Raw genomic sequence first — 20,955 nt, forward strand, 5'->3', positions numbered from 1 at the left:
AGGAAGATGCATCAGTTAGCGGTGTATTCAAAAGAGTAGCATCAAAGATGAGAGTAATGGGTAGCTATTGTCCCATCAAAACTGTGAAGGGGCAGTAGGAGATAAGAAAACTGTGAAGATTTTTTAAAGATACTGGCATAAACATGCTGTAATTTCTTAATATCCAAAAGCAAAACCGAAAAAAGCCTACTCCCCCCTCCATCTTCCACCACATTTTCTTGCTCCTACAAATATAGCAAAACTTACAAGTTGCTCTAAACAACTTGCCGTCAGTTTTTCTCTAACACATGAGTCAGGCATTCATGCCCAGACTCCCACCAGATTGTTCTTGTTGAGGCCACCATTGCTCATTCAAACAACAGTTCTCGGTCTTCATCATATATATGGCTAATATGCAAAGTGTCCCCTTGAGAGTTCGACCAGGAGACCAGGAGTTTGCTCACTATGACATGTGTTGACCACCAAAGGGCGGCTCAGAATGAAGGAAGGCCCCTGCAAACAGCCAGAAAGCCCCAATCGGCCCTGATCGCTGGCCAGGCCTAGGAACCCTATCAATGCACACATTTCATGCACAGGGCCTCTAGTCTATATATTATATATAAAAGGCTAATATGACGAGTGTCCCTCCGCTCAACGGACTGGTCGCTATGACATGCACTGGCCACCAGAGGCCAGACACTCAATGCAGGATTGCCAAGACTCACACTTGTCATTTACAGAGAAACGGCAGTGCAGACTTGATGCCAACAAAGCAATACTCCCCCAATTGGGACACAGGACCCACCACCACCCTGGGGCGACACCCTACGAAATCTCAGCCAATGCTGCCATGGCACAAAATGCAGCCCACAGCTCAGCCCAGCACAACCCGGAAACAGTTGCTGTGGGCACTGGGTAATGATGTCATGTAGCAATACCTGGCTTCGTTTCCCTAGCAACGACTAGCCTCCTTGCAATTTCTTCAGCCCAGGAACACAACTTGCTGTATAGCCAGGTGCAAACATTTTACACTTTAACCAAATATCTGTGAAGCATTTTCCCATGCCTCATCTCATTGGATCCTGACAGAAGTCCTTGAGTAGGTAGATAGGAGATTCTGTATGAAATCCATATATATATATATATATATATATATATATATATATATATATATATATATTTTCCTATTGATTTTCCACAGAGAGGAAAGGAGAGGGACAGAGATTCAGAAACATTGATGAGAGAGAAACAGCAACCAACTGCCTCCTGCACACCCCCACCAGGGATGTGCCCACAACCAATGCACATGGCCTTGACTGGAACCAAACCTGGGACCCTTGAGTCCTCTGGCCGATGCTCTACCACTGAGCCAAACCAGTTTCAGCCCTATTTTTTTTTTTTTTTATTAGCCAGAAACGAAGATTTAGAAGCTTAGAAACTTGACCCGACTGAAAAGATGTAAAAAATGGTGGACCTTGAAAATGACTTCTACTCCACACGCCCCTTCCCCTTTGGAATATAGTCAAACACTGCTGCAGTTAAATATTTTACCCTTTGTTCTCCCTGCATGATCTACAATAATAATCTGCTTTGGGTTGATATTTATTGCTGTGTTGCTGACAATTACCTAAAAGAGAAGTTGGGGTGCTTCACTGGGCTGGAAATAGTTAAGCTAAATTAGAAAGCAGGTCTAATTAAGCAAGGTTATTCTATACATATATAAAATGCTAAGTTGACTCTCGCATGCGCCAATCATACACATGTGTTTCAATCTGTCATTGTCGATCATGAATTTGGAGACACTTCTATTATAGAGAAAAGGCAAATAGCAATATTAAAATATTTCTTCTAATTAATTTCCTTTCAATGTGCATGGATTCATGCACTGGGGCAATAGTCAACTATATTTAAACCAGCAACTCAGTCTTGTCTTGCTTCCCATAAACCAGGTCACACTTTCTAGGTTTTATTTTAATTTAATCATCTTGGTAAAAGCCTTATTTCCAGAATGGGTAAATTCTGAAGTATGTGTGGGAGATGAGGTGGGGGGGAGGGGGCAGGTAAGGACTTCATATGAATTTGAAAGTGAAGGAGACATAGTCAGTCCATAGCCCATAACCCCAGATAGATACTCACAAAGCTTGTTCCTTCAGTTTCTTCAAAGCTCACCGAAGCTTTCCTGAGCAATTATTTTTTTCAATTGCAGTTTACATTCAGTAATATTTTATATTAATATTAGGTGTTGACCATAGTGGTGAGACAGTTATATACTTTATAAAGTGTCCCCCCTCCAACCCCCTCCCTGAAGTTTTTAGTATCAACCAGCACCATAGACAGTTATTAATAATATTAATATTAATATTAACATTAATAGTTATTAATATTAGAGGCCCAATGCACAAAATTCATGCATGGGGGGGGGGGAGGTGGGGGTGACCCTCAGCCCAGCCTGCACCCTCTTCAATCTGGACACCCCCTCCCAGTGGAATTGGGCCTAAATGGGCAGTCGAACATCCCTCTCACAATCCAGGACTGCTGGCTCCCAATTGCTTGACTGCCTGCCTTCATGATTGCCTCTAACCGCTTCTGCCTGCCAGCCTGATCATGCCCTAACCACTCCCCTGCCAGCCTGATCACCCCCTAACCACTCCCCGGCCAGCCTGACTGATGTCTAACTGCTTCCCTGCCAGCCTGTTTGCCCCCAACTTCCCTCCTCTACTGGCCTGGTTACCCTAACTGCCCTCCTCTGCTGGGTTGATCACTCCAACTGCCCTCCCTTGCAGGCCTGTTCCCTCTCAACTGCCCTCCCCTGCTGGCCATCTTGTGGTGGCCATCTTATGTCCACATGGGGGCAGGATCTTTGACCACATGGGGGCAACCACCTTGTGTGTTGGAGTGATGGTCAATCTGCAAATTACTCTTTTATTAGATAGGATAGAGGCCTGGTGCACAGGTGGGGGCCAGCTAGTTTGCCCTGAAGGGTGTCCCAGATCAGGGTGGGGGTTCATTCCCTTGGGGAATGGGGTGGCCTGGGAGAAGGGCCTGTGATGGTTTTCAGGCCAGCCACATCCCCAGTGATCCAAGTGGAGGCCCTGGTATCTGGAATTTATCTTATACAATTGAAACTTTGCAGCCTGGAGCAGAGCCAAACCTTGTGCTGGCTCTGTGGTGGTAAGGGATTTATGTATCTTCTACAATATAATTGAAACTTTGTAGCCATAAGCGGAGGCCTAGGCTGGCCAGGGTGTGTGGAAAGCTTGGCTTCTACTATCGCCTGGGAAACCCAAGCCTACCTCCTGCTATCTCTGTGGTTGCAGCCATCATGATTGGGTTAATTTGCATACTCGCTCTGATTGGCTAGTGGGCGTAGATTGTGGGCATGGCTTGTTAGTGTAGTGGGGTGATGGTTAATTTGCATATTACTCTTTTATTAGATAAGATTATTGACTATATTTCCTATGATGTAGATTTTATATGGAATAGGAAAATGGGGGGAGGGAGGCTTGCAACCTAATTCAGTATCTGGTTAAAACTGTAGTCTTACTTCCCCACTCTGACTGACTTGGGCAGAACTGCAGAGCCTAACCCCAGGGCCCCGTCTCAGCTGACTTGGGCAGAGCTGTGGAGCACACCCCCAAGACTGACTTGGGTGGAGCTATGGGGACCCTCAGGGGCCCACCACTGGAAGAGATATATAGGTCAGAGCCTCCCCCCGAGTTCAGTTCAGGCTTTGGATCTAGAATTCCCCTGGACTAGCAGATCTGTGAAATAAAGGTTAAACTTTCTTCTCTCAGAGTGTTGGCTGATGGTTCTCCCATGCATTCATTCTGCCACAACAATATCACAATGACTATTTTGTAACTGTCCATCTGTACTTCTCTATCCCTTAACCTTTTCCACCCAATCTCCCAACCCCCACCCCACTGGCAACCATCTGGCCTGCATAATTTCTATTGAGAAATCAGCTGACAATCGTATGGGTGCTCCCTTGTAGGTAACTATTTTTCTCTTGCTGCTTTTAATAGTCTCTCTTTGTCTTTTGCTCTTGGCATTTTAATTATGATGTGTCTTGGTGTGGTCCTCTTTGGATTCTTTTTGTTTGGGATTCTCTGTGTTTCCTGGACTTGTAAGTCTATTTCTTTCATCAGGAGGGGAAGTTTTCAGTCATTTTTTTCTTCAAATAGATTTTTGGTATCTTACTTTCTCTCCTCTTCTGGCACCCCCATAAGTCAGATGTTGGTATGATGTCCCTGGTGGTCTAGTAGTTAGGATTCGGCGCTCTCAGATGTTGGTATGCTTGAAGTTGTCCTACAGGCTCCTTACACTATCTTCATATTTTTGGATTTTTTTTTCTTTTTTCTTTTCTGGTTGAGTGTTTTTTGCTTCTTTGTATTTCAAATCTTTGACTTGATTCTTGTGATCCTCTAGTCTGCTGTTAAGTCTCTGTATAATATTTTTTATTTCAGTCATGTATGCTTAATTTCTAGTTGGTCCTTTTTCATATCCTCGAGAGTCTCACTAATTTATTGGCCTTTTCTAGAAAATTCTTGAAAAACCTATAACCATGGTTTTGAACTATATATCCAGTAGTTTGCTTTCCTCTGTTGCTTTCATTTGTGACCTGTTTGTTTGTTTCTCCACATTTAGCTGCTTCCCTGAGTTGATAGAGTGTTTTTGTGTGCTAGGTGTCCTATAGGGCCCAGTGGTTTAGCCTCCCCAGTTACCTGAGGTGGACACTCTTGGTGCACCCTTTGTGGGCTGTGTGCACAGTCTTGTTGTAATTAAGCCTTGATAGTTGTTGGTATCACTGGGAGGAATTGACTTCCATGCCAGTTGACTGAGGATCAGCTGTGTCTACAATAAGAGAACTTCTGTGCTGGAGACACCCATGTGAGAAAAGACTTGTTCCAGTGGGGTTTTGGTGCTCACTGAGTCTGCCCCCTGAGTATATCCCTTATGGATCTGAGGAGTTGTAATCTGGATGGTCCCCCTCTGATCCCTGAGTACACTGGCTCTGGAATCTTTAAGGAGGTGCTAATTTAGTTTTTGCCTGAGGCCACCTAGCAGGAGCTACAGAGAGATCTGTAGGTTCCTCTTCTTTGTTTGGGTTTTAGAGGTGCCCAGATGAGTCCCAGCTGTGAAGCAATGCAAGCTGCTGCAGCGCCTTGGGCCCTCTTTTAGATGTTCTGGGTCTCACTATCTTAGCTGCAGTTTTTTTGGTAAGTTTAAAATTCAAAGAACCAGGCCATTCATATGCAAAAGCCTCTGCGTTCAGCTTGGATGGGGTGGAGTCTCATGGCAGAGCCATCAGCAATGGCTTCGTGGGCAGGATCTCAGGGCAGAGCAAACAGCAATGGCTTCCCGTCAGCCCTGCCCTAAGAGGCCCCAGGGTCTCAGTGTCCTTGGTAATCGCTGCAAGCACCTCTGAGAGAAAGCTGCCTTCAAGTTTTGCCCACTGCCAGACAGTCAAGTTTCTCCCCATGAGTCTGAGTCCACAGAGTCTTGCCCAGAACTGGAGTTCAGAGAAGTCAGAAGCTTTTGTCTCCCTCCCAATTGAGAAAGCCAACCATGTACTCCGTTGCCAGCCCTCTCCACACTTGCAAGTGCCTTCCACAGCTCCTTTAAGTCTCAGTGTGTTTTTCTCTTTCCTTCTAGTTGTAGAATTTCCCCTCAGTCAGCCTTCCTGTGGTTCTGGATGATGTCCGTTTTGTCTTTTGGTTGTAGTTTTGAAATTGTTGTGCAAGGCAGCAGTTTAGGTGTTTACCTATACCGCCATCTTGGTTTTCTCAGGAGACAGACTTTTAAGTGTAATTTTTATGTCTAATTCTTTTGAATTAGAAACCATGATAGTATATCAATGATTACAATATAAATAGATGAATAAATAAATAAATAAATAAATAAATAAATAAATAAATAAAATTAACAACAAAAAAGTTGCTATTACCCTTGTGATTTAGCATACAATTGGGTTGGATATATGTGAACTGATTCAGTGTTTTCCAGTTGTATCATATATTACAATTCTTCAACAAACATTTTATTTTGTTACCAGTGGCCCAGTGCATGAATTCTTGCACATTGGAAGAAAATTAATTAGAAGAAATATTTTTTTATTATATTTTATTTATTTTTTACAGAGAGGAAGGGAGAGATATAGAGAGCTAGAAACGCCGATGAGAGAGAAACATCGACCAGCTGCCTCTTTCACACCCCCTACTTGAGATGTGCCTGCAACTCAGGTACATGCCCTTGACCGGAATCGAACCTGGGACCCTTCAGTTCGCAGACCGACGCTCTACCACTGAGCCAAACTGGTTTTGGCAGAAGAAATATTTTAATATCGCTATTTGCCCTTCCTCTTTGATAGAAGTATCAAGCAAATTCACAATTGACAATGACAGATCAACACATGCACGTGATTGGTGCCAGCAAGAGCTTTATACTAGTATGTGTCATGCATACTTGAGTCAACTTAGCCATATATATATGTTCAACACTCAACCACTAAGTCACTCCAGCCAGGCTTGATGCCTGTACACCAATGAAGTTGAAGGTTTGATTTCAGTAAGGGCACATACCTAGATTTTAAGTTCGATCTCCCATTAGTAGGTAACCAATTAATCTTTCTCTCTCTCTCTCTCTGTCTCTCTCTCTCTCTCTCTCTGTCTCTCTCTCTCTCTCTCTCTCTGTCTCATCTTCCATTCCTTCCTTCCTTCCTCTCTCTCTAAAGTCAGTAAACAGATCTTCAGATGAGGATTAAAATAAATAAATAAATAAATAAATAAATAAATAAATAAATAATACAGCTGTGATTAAAAAAAAAACAAAAAACAGCCGAGACCGGTTTGGTTCAATGGATAGAGCGTCAGCTTGGGGACTGAAGGGTCCCGGGTTTGATTCCGGTCAAGGGCATGTACCTTGGTTGTGGGCATATCCACAGTAGGGGGTGTGCAAGAGAAAGCTGACTGACGATTCTCTCTCATTGATGTTTCTAACTATTTCTCTCCCTTCCTCTCTGTACAAAATCAATAAAATATATTTTTTTTAAAAAACAGAGAGAAAGAAAATCCTGCATCAGAATACAGTAATTCACCTATTCAACAATCTTGACTATCATATCAATTATATGCCAGGCAGAGCACTAGGCTATGGGGATGATTGATACCACCCTTGCCCTCTGGAAGTTCACAGCTTTTGCATCTTGGCCATTTACATGCCATCCAGGCTGAAGCATACCTAGGAACTTTGGGGCCACATAATCCACTGCCATGGCTTCATAGGCAAGCACAGGAAGCACCCAGTTGGCCAAAGTCGTGCTGTTAGCTTGGATCATCACATGATCAGTTTTAATAAATATCACTCAGGTGACTTTGGGAAAGTTGCTATGAGGTAATACCACTTAAAGAGGAACCAGTGCTTTTATCCAACTGTCAATGTTGACAAACTGTGGATCTTGGTAAGTGAGCAGACATGGCTAAATGCTGCCAAAAGCAAGACTGGAGCTGCTGCTATCATTGATGTGGTGTGATTGAGCTACTACAAAATTCTGGGGAAGGGAGAACTCCCAAAGCAGCTTGTCATTGTGAAGGCCAAGTTCTTCAGGAGAAGAGCTGAGGAGAAGATGAAGGGTATTGGTGGAGCCTCTGTCCTGGTAGCTTGAAGCTACATGGAGGAAAAGTCATTAAAATGTCCACAAGTGAAAAATTAAAAAAGGAACCTCACAGTTGAGCCTGGGAGACATACAAATATAATGGTGACCAGATACAGTGGTAAAAGTATCAGGATGGAATATTTCAACTAGGCCCATATTGAAAGTGACAGTGGCCTTTCAATAAAGAGAAAGATTCAGTCACATATCCTTCATTTCTTACATAAACTTAATCTCAGACTGACCAAAGAGTAGGCAAGCAAAGGTTTATATTTATAGACTAGAGGTCTGGTGCATGAAATTCATGCATGGGGGAGGGAAGGGCACGTCCCCCAGCTCAGCCTGCACCCTCCAATCTGGGATCCCTCTCACAATTCAGGACTGCTGGCTCCCAACTGCTCACCTGCCTGCCTTCCTGATTGCCCCTAACTGCTTCTGCCTGCCAGCCTGATCACCTCCTAATCACTCTCCTGCCAGCCTGATTGTTGACTAACTGCCCTCCTCTATAGGCCTAGTCCCTCCCAACTGTTCTCCCCTATAGGTCTGGGTCCCTCCCAACTGCCCTTCCCTATAGGCCTGGTCACCCCCAACTTCCCTCCTCTGCTGGCTTGGTCACCTCTAACTGTCCTCCCCTGCAGGCTTGATCGCCCCCAACTGCCCTCCTTTGCAAGTTTGGGCCCTCCTAACTGCCATCCCCTGCTGGCCTGATCACCCACAACTGTGCTCCCTTGCAGGCCTAGTCCCTCCCAACTTCCCTCCCCTGCTGGCCATCTTGTGGTGGCCATCTTGTGTCCACATGGGGGCAGGATCTTGATCTTGTGTGTTGGAGTGATGGTCAATCTGCATACTACTCTTTTATTAGATAGGATAGAGGCCTGTTGCATGGGTGGGGGCTGGTTGGTTTGTCCTGAAGGATGTTCGGGATCAGGTGGGGGTTCCTTTGAGGTGTGGGGCAACCTGGGTGAGGGGCCTGTGGTGGTTTGCAGGCTGTTCATGCACCCTGGTGACCCAAGCAGAGGTCTTGGTATCTGGGGTTTATTTATCTTCTATAATTGAAACTTTGTAGCCTGGAGTGGAGGCGTAGGCTAGCAAGGGCAGGTGGAAAGCTTGGCTTCCTCATTGCCAGGGAAACTCAAGTCTCTCTCCAACTCACCTTGGTTGGGTCATTTACATATTCACTCCAGTCTGATTGACTGGTGAGCTTGGATGGTGGCCATGGCTTATAGGTGTAATGGAGTGAGGGTTAATTTGAATATTACTCTTTTATTAGATAGAATATCTTTATATTTTCCTTGGAGCTGAAGTATTACACATGAAATGACTGTACCCACTGAGGGTGGAGGAGAGAACACTGGCCCACAATGCCTGTGATTAGTCAGGCTAGATTTAGGTTCTCAGAAAGGTAATTGGATGACAGCTCACCTACCTTCCCAGGTGCTGCCATTCTCATGTGTCCCCATTCTCAGGCCCTGTCAATAGCACAGCTATGAGTTATTATCACGAGATGCCTGCTGCTCCCACCCTGGTCCTGCCAGATTAAACAAGCTGGCCACAGAGGCAAATGGCCATAGATCGTGAGCTTTGTTCACCTTGAAAATTTGGCAGTGTCTCCAGCACACCTATTATTGATTTACAGCTGTGTGTGGACACAGCTTGCCGGCTCCACACTGGGGCCTACTTGTCAGCCCTACTGTCCCTCTGTTCCCAGCAGTATTCATTCAAGTGACAAGTGATCCACCTTTGTGCAATTTCCTAACTTACATTAAGCATTTACCCATTTGGTGGCTGCTCTTAACTATGTTTAACCAAATGCTTTAATAGCAGAGTAAAGAGCTGTGTGATCCACACACTGCTTGGCCATGGGAGTATGAGTGGGGCATTGCTGAAGACCAACATCGTGTGGTTGAGTGCTAATATTAACATCAACTAACCATTCATCGTCTCTGATGTTTCTCCCAAGTTTTGTTCTTGAATCACGTCTGTATGCTCATGCCCAGTCCAAAGGTGAAATGAAGTCCACAAAAGAGCAGGCAGCATGACCATTTGGGCCACCTAAGAAAGTTTGCTCTCTCCCTCTCAGAGTTCTTGCCTTTGCCATCAAAAATCTCACCAATGTTCCACAGCTGGAGTAACCACTGGCATTTCTCCACTCCTCTCTGAGCCTAACCATCCAGGGGTCTGGCCCCCAAGGGGCATGCAAATGCAGGACCAGCCTCCCCACCAGCAGTTGTATCCAGAGATTCAGCAAGAAACTTGAGAGTAGTTTTCTGTTGGGCTCCGTCATCAGGCTGGGCTGAGGGAGAACTGGTGGGTTTGCCATCAGCAGTGAGTTTCCTTGTAGGACATAGAGCACTACATAGTGTCCACCATTTTCCCATTTCTCCCATTTTTCTACCATATCTCTTCACTCATCTCTCCTCACTCTATCTGCTTGGTGGAAAAGCCCTGTGGACAGCGGGGTCCTAAGAGCCGGGTGCCTATCTTTGGGGTCACCCTGGGCCCACTCCACAGATTGCCAGGCCCCAGGCTGAGCGGCTGCTCTGCTTCTTAGCTGCAAAGTTGGGCATGGAAGCTGGAGTTTCAGGCTGAGGAGCTGCTGTGCAGCGCCCTCTCTCCTTGCACCTGGCCTTGCACCTTCAGGCCTGGCTGTCTTACCATTCACACAGTGGGCACTTCCCAATGGTCTTTATTCCTAACAGTTTCTTTGTTCACACTTGCTCCCTTACAGTCCATTCTCCTCACAGCAGCCAGGGCGATGGGTTTACAACATAAACTGGATGGTGTCCTTCCATATATATATATATACTTTTTAAAATTAATTTTTTACAAAGAGGAAGGGAGAGGGATAGACAGTTAGAAACATCAATGAGAGAGAAACATCAATCAGCTGCCTCCTGCACACACCCCTCCGGGGATGTGCCTGCAACCAAGGTACGTGCCCTTGACCAGAATCGAACCTGGAACCCTTCAGTCTGCAGGCCAATGTTCCACTGAGCCAAATCAGTTAGGGTTCCTTCCCCTTCTTATGCTTTCTCTTTTCTGCAAACAAATTCCAAACTCCTTGCAAAGACCCACAAGACCACACCCAAACTGGCCCCTGCTCAACCTTCCCCTGAGACTCATCCTCACCCTTCTTCTCCAGTGTTCTGCTCAGCCATACTGAGCCTAGTTTGGTTCCCCTGTACTGGGTTCCTCCCTTTCTTGGGGCCTTAGGACTTGCTAGTCCCTCTGTCCACAGCTTCCTCAGAACTCAGAGGGCTGCCTCCTCGATTTCACTCAGGGCTCAGCCCAGATGGCACTTCCTCAGTGGCCATCTTCTGACCTTCCTGCACTTTCACATGCTTTTCTGTCTCAGATTTCTGTGGGCACTGTCCCAGGATTCAAAAGGTGGGTTTAGGTCTGCTTGACAGTCACTGGGCGGGGCCCTGACTCGAAGACCCTGTGACAAGAAAGGCTTAGTGACAACCCATAAGAGGTCATTCTGGAATCCACTCTCGTTTCTCCATATGAAATCCCCTCAGACTGAGAGGAAGAGAAAAACCATCCCCATGTGCCTGGGACTGAGGGGGTCTCACCGGATGTAAGATCTTTATATTCTAAAACTAAGAAAGACCAGGAAAACTGAGACAAGTTGATTAGGGTTACTTATGATTCCAGATGTCTTGAGAAGGTGCAACAGTTGGCCTGAAATCCAATAGCATCACTTTTGCCCACTTTGGTTTGTTTGTTTATTTGTTTATTGATTTACTTATTTTATATTTGCCCAGGTCATATGTGTAGGTACCAAAGAAGAACAAATACTTTTTGCAATATCTTGTATAAATTTATAAAGGAGGATTTTATAGGAAAACACCTTGAAGTACACACACACACACACACACACACACTCACACACACAACTTAGAAACAAATGTGCCATCCATCCTGAACACTTAACATGGCTCAGTTCCCAGCCCTTTGCATAGTATCTGTCATATGAACTTGATAAGTACTCGATAAATTGTTGAACTAAGTTTAGCTGAGTATATTATTGGATCACATCCAAAACCTCAGGGGCAGACAATCTGGGTTGTTCCAGAAATTCCTCACAGCAGGAAACAGAGAAAGACTTCATCCTATATAATAGAAAGGTGATATGCAAATTTACCGTTCACACCCTCACAAGATGGCTGCCTACAACCAGGCTGGCAGGGGGGGTTAGTGAGGGAGAACCAAACGACTAAACAAGCAGGCTACATGGGGCGACCAGACTGGTGGGGGGTGGGGGGCAGTTGGGGATGACCAGGCCAGCAGGGGGGGGGGGGGCAGTTGGAGGTGACCAAACCAGTGGGAATGGCAGTTAGGAGTGACCAGGCCAGAAGGGGGTGAGGGTGCAATTGGGAGTGACCAGGCCAGCAGTGGGGGCAGTTGGGGGTGACTAGGTTGGTAGAGGAGGGCAGTTGGGGGCGACTAGGCCAGCAAAGGAGGCAGTTAGGAGAGACCAGGCCAGAAGCGAGGGGGGCAGTTAGGGGTGAACAGTCAGGCAGGCAGGTGTGCAATTAGGAGCCAGCAGTCCAAGATTGTAAGAGAGATGTACGACTGCCAGTTTAGGCCCGACATCCCCCAAGGGGTCCTGGATTGGAGAGGGTGCAGGCTGGGCTGAGGGGACCTCTTCCCTGCCCTCCCCATCATGCACGAATTTCCTGCACCGGGCCTCTAGTAATCTAAATAAAGCTGGTTACCATTCATTACCTCTGTGACCAAATTGATCCTTAAATAGAGAGAATGGCCTGCCACCTAGTGGTAGCTGTTACCATTGCTCCCTGGTAAGCCACAATTCCTGTGCTGGGTGATTGATTTATTAGGCACAGAATCATCAAATGTAAAGGGTTGGAAGAATCCCCATGCTAAAACTATATTTCTACCACTAATATAAAGAAGTCAGACTTTAAAATATTTTAAATAATTTATGAATTCGGCTGGAGCCATCCAGGCTCAGCCACCTGGTGTGTGGATGATTGAATAAATTAGTGATCCCTCATACACATACACACACTAATAATAATAATAATAATAATAATAATAATAATAATAATAATTTATGAATTCATTTATATGATAAATCTCATAATGGGTAAGAGAATAGAAAAAAAAAGTAAAATCTGTGGAACGCTTACTAAAACTAGGTACTCTATATAGATTTTTTCCCCCTCACAGCAACCTTGTAATATGGATAGTATTATATCTATTCTACAGATGATAAAACAAATAATCAGAGAGGTTACAACTTTTCTCTGACATTAAACAAGAAAATAAAAGGGTCTTATGCAATTCTTTCTGGCTCCAAAGAATGAACTCAGGGTGTTAAACTGCATTTTGCCAAACATTTAACAAATTAAAATAGGAGTTTTTAAGGGTGAAATAGGCAGGTTTAGGGAATTTTTTAAATTAAGTGGGTCCATGGAAAAAACACAGGCTGCAGAGCTGCAGAAAATTACATTTCCATAAGACAAGGGAGTTGGGAGAGGCAATATTACATTTCCATAAGATAAGGGAACTGGGAGTAGCAAAAGGTACACATCTATAGAGAAAGGGAAGGAGGAAGAAAACCCAGAGAGAATAGGAGAACAAGGAGGAAGGAGGGTCTCACACCTCCCACGTGAGGTTTTGACCTTTGAGCTCAGCAGTTACTATAGTAACCAAAACAAAAAGGAATAGCTACCAATCAGAGGGAAAATCGAGGCACAAAAAACAGTCCCATGGTGGGACTCTTTCCCTCTCCCCACGTGGGAGCCTGTACTTATTCAATATACCATCCTTAGTCCGTGGTTTCATTCTTCGACTCCAACGGACAAAGAGCCCGGGACAAGCCATCCCGCCCAGGGGAATACCTCGAGTTCCAGTCTAAAAATCCTGTATCAAAATCACTTTTAAAAATTAACTTTATTACAGGATAGTTTACAAACAATATAGCTGTTTCTTAAACATTTTAATAGAAAATTTCAGATATTTTACCTCTTACCCAACTACAGTACAATATCAAAACCAGGAAATTAATATTGGTACAGTGTAGACACCTACACATTGTAAATTCATGTAACCTCTGCTACAATCAAGAAGCAGAAGTGGTCCATCACCACAAAGACCCCCTTTTCATCACACTGCTCTGTGCTGTGAGCTGGAAATGCCTGGGGCACTCCCTGGAGCCTTTACTACTGGTGTGAACCCCATAAAACAGGAATTTTGGGGAAATGTAGACAGTTTTAGGGAATTTTTAGAATTGGGGTCCAGGAAAAAAAAATAGGGATACAGACATGGAGAAGGTATATTTCCATAACACAATGAAGCCAGGTGCAGTTATATTTTCATAAGACAAGGGAACAGCAACAGTTGCATTTACATAAGATAAGGGAAGTAGCCAAAAAAAAAAAAAAAAGAAAAAAGAAAGAAAAAAGAAAAAAAAAAAGGTCTATATTTACAAAATAAAGAAGGAAGAAAGCCCAGAAGGAACAGGACAATGAGGGAGGAGGGCCTCACGAGTCACTATAGTAACCAATTCGAAAGGGAATATTGTCCAATCAGAGGGGACATCAGGACACAGGAACTGTAGCCTTTATAAGCCATGGAAACAGGAAGTCAGTGGGACCCTTTCCCCTTCCCAAGTGAGAGTCCATTCTGTAGGACTCTTTCCCCCTCCCCACATGGGAGTCTGTACTTGTTCTTCAGTAAATCTCCACCTTTGCTATACTACCTGAAATATGGTATCACTCATACTTGGGTAAAAACTGCTGTTTGAATTTTAAACTTGCTATCTGACTTCGACCTTCGATTACTTGCTTGAACAATAGGGTAGTTGCAGGAGATTGACTCCCACTGACTCAGTAGCTTCAGGGGTAGAAAACTGTAGATAACCTTTAGTACTGCTTTTGTATTATGGGCAAGATAGGGCCAGATTCCAATGTCAAGCAGGGTGTGACTGGGAACCCACCCTGCTGGCAGTCCCCAGTCTTTAGAATTTAGTCCTGAGGGGCCAATCAGGGTTAGCTGAGGCAGTGACATCACAGACCTGAATAAAACCCCTGGATTGGGCGAAATTCGCTCTCTTCCGCCATGCTGCCGGCATGAGTGGGATAGCCCATGCTAGCATGGAGACGGCTCTTTTGTTTATTGCATTGGACTCGGCTCCCTGGTGGTCCTTGGGGATCATGACTGGAATCCCCAGCCAGGACCATGAGGGACCCCCATTCCGGAGAGCCTGACTGGCCGCAGTAGGTGTGTGTTTGTCTGTGTTTTTGTGTGAGCGCTCTGGAGGGACTGCCCCTCCATCGGGGCTCTTACCTGGGTGTTTACCGGCTGCTGTGTCAGCCATGGTTTGAGTCCAGATTCGAATCTGTAATAAATTCTAGCATGCTTAATAAAATTGGCTCTGGTGGTCCATCTCTTGGGGACTCGCTTCGTAACACTACCCTCTGTCCGTGGATTCATTCTTTGACTGTGACAGACAAAGAATCTGGTTCCAGTCCAAAAATCCCTTATCACCCAGACATTTCTCCTCTCAGAACCAGTGTTGTGGCTGAACTGGCCATGTGGTTCTTCTTATAAGATACCACACACCAATCAAAAAGGATATATGCACCCCTGTGTTCATAGCAGCACAATTTACAATAGCTAGGATTTGGAAAACAGCCTAGGTGCCCATCAGCAGATGACTGGATCAAAAAACTATGGTACTTCTACACAATGGAATACTATGCTGACATAAAAAAGAAGGAATTCTTATTATTTGCAGCAACCTGGATGGAATTGGAGAACATTATGCTGAGTGAAATAAGCCAGTCAATGAAATAAAAACATCATATGATCTCACTCATTTACCAATAATAAAGAACATTATAAACTGATGAACAAAAAGATAGATACAGAGACAGTAAAGCAACAAACAGGCTGTCAAATTACAGCAGGGAGGATAGGGAGATATGGGGGAGATAAAGAGATCAACCGAAGGACTTGTATGCTTGCATAACCAATGGATGCAAAACTCTGGGGAGGGAGGGCATGTATGGGAGTGAGGGGAGGGGGCAATGGTAAGATATGTACACATATAATACCTTAAAAAAAAAAAAAAGACACCACAGCTCAACAATAACCACCAGGAAACTTTGAAAAGACCAGATTTATTACTCACTAGCCCTTGGGGCTACAAGGCACACCCAGGGCTACTTCTCAGGGAGAGAGAGGGAGGGGGAGAAGAATGATCTGGGGTTTTATCTTTCCTGGGTCCAGGGTGTAGTGCCTACATTTTCTCAGGGTCACTCTTTCAGGAATTAATGGGATGAAAGGGAAAAGCAGGGCACTCAGGTGGTCAATTATTTAGGTCAACCAAAGCTTTCTACAAGGGAAACTTCATGGGTAGGAAGCCTGGCTCTTCATCTAGTTGTGTAGCTGGCAGCGTGTTTACTCTAGATTTGAAGTGGATGCCTTAGCAATAAAAAGCTTAATTTCAGCCACTGACATTAAAATCAGAAAAGCTAATTGTCAGGCCTTATACACACCCACACCTGTCTCTCCCACCATTCCTAAATACAGTGACCATTATTCTGTCCTCCATCTCTACAATGTTTTAACTGGAATCAGTTTGTGATCTTTGAGATTGCCTTTTATTTCACTCAGTATAATGCTCTGAAGTCCACTGATGCTGCTGTATATATCAATAATCCATTCTTCTCTATTGATGAGTGGAGTTCCATGGAATGGATGTACCATAATTTGTTTATCTATTTACCCACTGAAAGATATTTTTGTTTTCCCAGTTTTGATTATGACAAATAAAGCTTTTATAAACACTTATACAAAGGGTTTTGTGTGGAAGTGAAATTCCATTTTTCTGGATTAAATGTTCAGTAGTGTCACTGCTGAGTCACATTGTAGTTGCGTGTTTAATTTTTAATTAAATTAGTTTGCCAAAGACCTTTCCAGAGTGGTATACCATTTGACATTTCCACCAACAATGTAAGAGACATCCACTTCCTCTACATCCTTGCCAGCTGTTAGAGAGTGGGAATTTTTGAGTATGTTTTCTCCTAGTCGACTTGGCCATAAATCCCAGCTACAATTAACAAAATAGCTTCACAAGATAGATCACTGTCAATTTTCCTGATAACGGGATGCAGTACTCCACCAGGACCTTATAAGTGACATGTTGACTTTCCTAAGAAAAACTGCTTTACCTAAATTTTTAAAAATTGTTTGCTCTGCAAAAACAGGAGGCAGTGAATGTGTATAAAAAGGTCGGACCAAAGGGTCAGGGCTGCTCTCTGGGCTGCGTGGAGAGAGACCAGTCAGCCAGCTGGTTATTAAAAGGCTCCCTACATTTTAATTTGGTCTGGGCTCCGGTGGTCATTTGCTTGCATTCACTCCCCAACACCAGTGTTGGGTATTTTCACTCATTTTTATTTTAGTTGTGTGTTGTTGTTGTTTTTAATGAAAGCAGGTTTTGCATCTTTTACTTGACTTGTATAAAAGAAACATAATATTGAAGAAGAGTGCTCATTTATAATACAATTTCATGCAAATGAAAGTTACAGGTTGCCATGATGGGAGACAGTTCCCGAGGGGGCCATCATGGTTCTGTTTGTCTTGTAAGGGCGCACTGCTTGCTCTTGTTCCTTTTTGTGTATGGGAAACATCCTTGGAAGACGTGCCTGCCTCTGGAGTGAAGGGCAGGCTTGCTTACAGCCTTAGAAGATGGAGATGATGTCTCCCTTTGAGCAAAGGGCAGACGTCCTTACTGCCCATTTTTAAAGATGTTATGGCAGAAATCAGGTTGGTGGGAAGCCATATGCACTTGGAGCTTCAGAAAAGGACTATTCCTATACTACCAGCAGTATGAGAGAGCAGCAGGTCATCCACAAAAATCTGCTCTGCCACCCCCCATAAGCCAGCTGCTTATATAGAGTAGGACAAAGATTATACAGGGAAATTGGATTATAGGCATGGGCAAGTAGGAGGTTGGAGTGGGACTCCATTGTTTGGGCAACAAGGGTATTAATCTTTCCATGAGAATGTATCTCATTCCAAAGTTGACTCCCAGGACCTGGGACATACACCTCCAAGCCAGGTCAGAATGTCCCCTCTTTAAACAACACAAGGCAACTAAGGTTAACAGAGCATGATCAATCTTTCCCACAACCATAGCCAGTCCCCAATATTCCTTTCTTGCCCCTAACAATGTGGTTCCTAAGCTCACTGTTCCTTTTCTGTGATACTACCTGGTGTGTGTACAGATGTCATATGGCCTTCTTCACATCACATCTCTGGGAATTGGGGCTCAGAGAACTGGCACAACAATGGGAATACCATGCTGCTATTTTATAAGTAATGAATTCTCCTTTCTGACCTAGTAGTTTGCCAGAATCTGTGAACCTCTATGAAACTGTGGCAGGCAGGCAAGGTAAAATCTCAGACTCTTCAGAGTTCTGGAAAAACAATCAAGGATGTTGTATAGCACATGTATGTGACTGCTGATGGGAACAAAATTAAATGGACCACAGACTTTAATGTAAAACACAAAACTATTATATAAAACTCCAAGATGATAACGCAGGGGAAAATCTAGATAATCTTGGGTTTAGTGATGGCTTTTTAAATATAACACCAAGGCACAATGCACAAAAAGAAAGAATTGATAAACTGGATTTGATTAAAATTAAATTTTTCTTCTCTGTGAATAACACTGTTGAGAGAATTATAAGAAAAGCCACAGCCTGGGAAAAATACTTGCAAAAAATATTCTATCTAATAAAGTGGGAATATGCTAATTGCTATCAATCTGTTGCAAAGATGGCTGCACCACAGCTGAGGCCAAGTTCCCATAAGGAGCCTTAATGAGCAGTCAGCAGGGACCTGAGGCTATGCCCTCCCCAACCCGGCAGGGCTTGACAGGGGACCTTAAGGTGCGCTTCCCGTCTGGTGCTGGGCTAGGGGACCTCAGGCTGCTCCCCTAACCCCAGCGCCAGGCCAGGGACCTCAGGCTGCAGCCTCCACCAGGTGGGGCTTGACAGGGGACTTCTGGCTGTGGCCCCCCCCCCCCCCAAGCGGGTCTTGACGGGGAACCTCAAGGTGTGCTTCCCATCCTGGTGCTGGGCTAGGGGACCTCAGGCTGCTTCCCCCCCAACCCCCACCCCACCCCTGCACCAGGCCCGGGAACCTCAGGCTGTGCCCCCGACCCAGCAGGGAACCTCAGAAAATGATGGAATATCTATTTATATATCTATCTATATAAGATGCCAATATGCTAAGTCCACCCAGCGGGGCTTGACAGGGGACTTCAAGGTGCACTCTCAGTGCTGGGTTGGGGGAACTCAGGCCATGCCTCCATCCAGCGGGCCTTGACAGAGGACCTGAGGCTGCACCCCTCTGCCTGGTGGGGCTTGACAGGGGACCTCAGGCCATGCCCTCACCCAGCAGGGCTTGACAGGGGATCTCGGGCTGTGTCCCTCACCTGATGGGGCTTGATGGAGGACCTCAAGGCATGCCCTTTGCTCCAGTTTGGGCTGGGGGAACTCAGGTCACACCCCCTGTCCTGGTGCCAGGCCAGGAGACCTAGGCCATGCCCACTGCCTGGCAGGGTTTGACAAGGGTGGGACTGGCCAGGTCTGGATCTAGCCCAATTGTGGGGGGAGGGGGGGTAGTAGAGGTGGCCGGGTCTGGATCTCACATGATTTTGAGACATGTGGGTGGGTAGGGACTTGACTCTGGGTCCTGTGGTGAGCCCCAGATTCTGACAGGAGGAAGGTTTTCATATACATTTTACTAATTTTCTTTCATCTCTGACATTTATATTATAGAGAAAGGGCAAATAGCAATATTAAATTATTTCCTCTAACTAATCCCCTTTTAATGTGCATGAATTTTGTGCACCGGGTCACTAGTATCAGATAAAGAACTGTTATCCAAAATATACAAAGAAATCATAAAACTCAACAAAAACACAAACACTCCAATTAAAAAATAGCCCAAATATCTTTTTAAAAAAATACACATTTTATCGATTTTTTTTTTTTTACAGAAAGGAAGGGAGAGGCATAGAGAACTAGAAACATCAATGAGAGAGAAACATTGATCAGCTGCCTCCTGCACACTCCTCACTGGGGAGGTGCCTGCAACCAAGGTACTTGCCCTTAACTGGAATTGAACCTGGGACCTTTTAGTCCTCAGGCTGACACTTTATCCACTGAGCCAAACCGATTTTGGCTAGCCCAAATATCTTAAGAGAAACTTCACCAACAATATATAGATAGCAAATAAGCACATGAGAAGATGCTCCACATCCTATGTCCACACAGAAATGCAGTTAAAACAACCATGAGATAGCACTACAGACCTATTACACAGTTTGGTGGTTTATTTTTTTATTTTTTTATTTCTGAGAGGAAGGGAGAGGAAGAATTGGATAGAAACATCAATGATGAGAGAGAATCACTGATTGGCTGCCTCCTGCACACCCCACACTGGGAATTGAGGCTGCAACCTGGGCATGTGCCCTGACTGGGAATCAAATCGTGACCTCCTGCTTCATAGATCAACACTCAACCACTCAGCCACACCAGCTGGGCTCTTTTAAAACTAAACCTCCTGCCGAAACCAGTTTGGCTCAATGGATAGAGCGTCGGCTTGGGGACTGAAGGGACCCGTCAAGGGCATGTACCTTGGTTGTGGGCATATCCCCAGTAGGGGGTGTGCAAGAGGCAGTTGATCGATGACTCTCTCTCATCGATGTTTCTAACTCTCTATCTCTCTCCCTTCTTCTCTGTACAAAATCAATAAAATATATTTTAAAAAATAAATAAAACTAAACCTCCTCTTAACATATGATCTAGCAATTGTGCTCCTTGTAATATACCGAAATGAGTTTAAAAGTAATGTCCACATTGAAACCTGCACATGAATGTTTATAGCAGCTTTACATAAAATTGCAAAAACCTGAAAGCAATGAAGATGTCCTGTAGCTGAGTGGATAAACTGTGGTACATCAGACAATGGACTGCTACTCAGAAAAAAAAGAAATGAGCTACCCTAGCTGTTTGGCTCACTGGATAGAGCGTTGGCCTGTGGACTGAGTGTCCCAAATTTGATTTCGGTCAAGGGCACAAGCCTGGATTGCGGGCTTGATCCCCAGTAGGGGGTGTACAGGAGGCAGCCAATTGATAATTCTTTCTCATCATTGATGTTTCTTTTTTTTTTTTTTATAAGTTTTTATTGTTCATATTATTACAAATGTTCCTTCCCCCCCCCCCCCACCACCATTGCTCTCCTCCACCAGGTTCCCACCCCACCCTTTTCCCCTC

At 44.6% G+C, this 20,955-nt stretch overlaps 1 pseudogene; it reads left to right on the forward strand.

The window, feature by feature from the left end:
- The first annotated feature begins 7,195 nt into the window (after window positions 1-7,195).
- On the forward strand, window positions 7,196-7,686 carry LOC118724624 (annotated as a pseudogene).
- Window positions 7,687-20,955: the final 13,269 nt, after the last annotated feature.

The sequence above is a fragment of the Pipistrellus kuhlii genome, unplaced genomic scaffold, assembly GCF_014108245.1.
Source record: "Pipistrellus kuhlii isolate mPipKuh1 unplaced genomic scaffold, mPipKuh1.p scaffold_m20_p_2, whole genome shotgun sequence".
NCBI lineage: Eukaryota > Metazoa > Chordata > Mammalia > Chiroptera > Vespertilionidae > Pipistrellus > Pipistrellus kuhlii.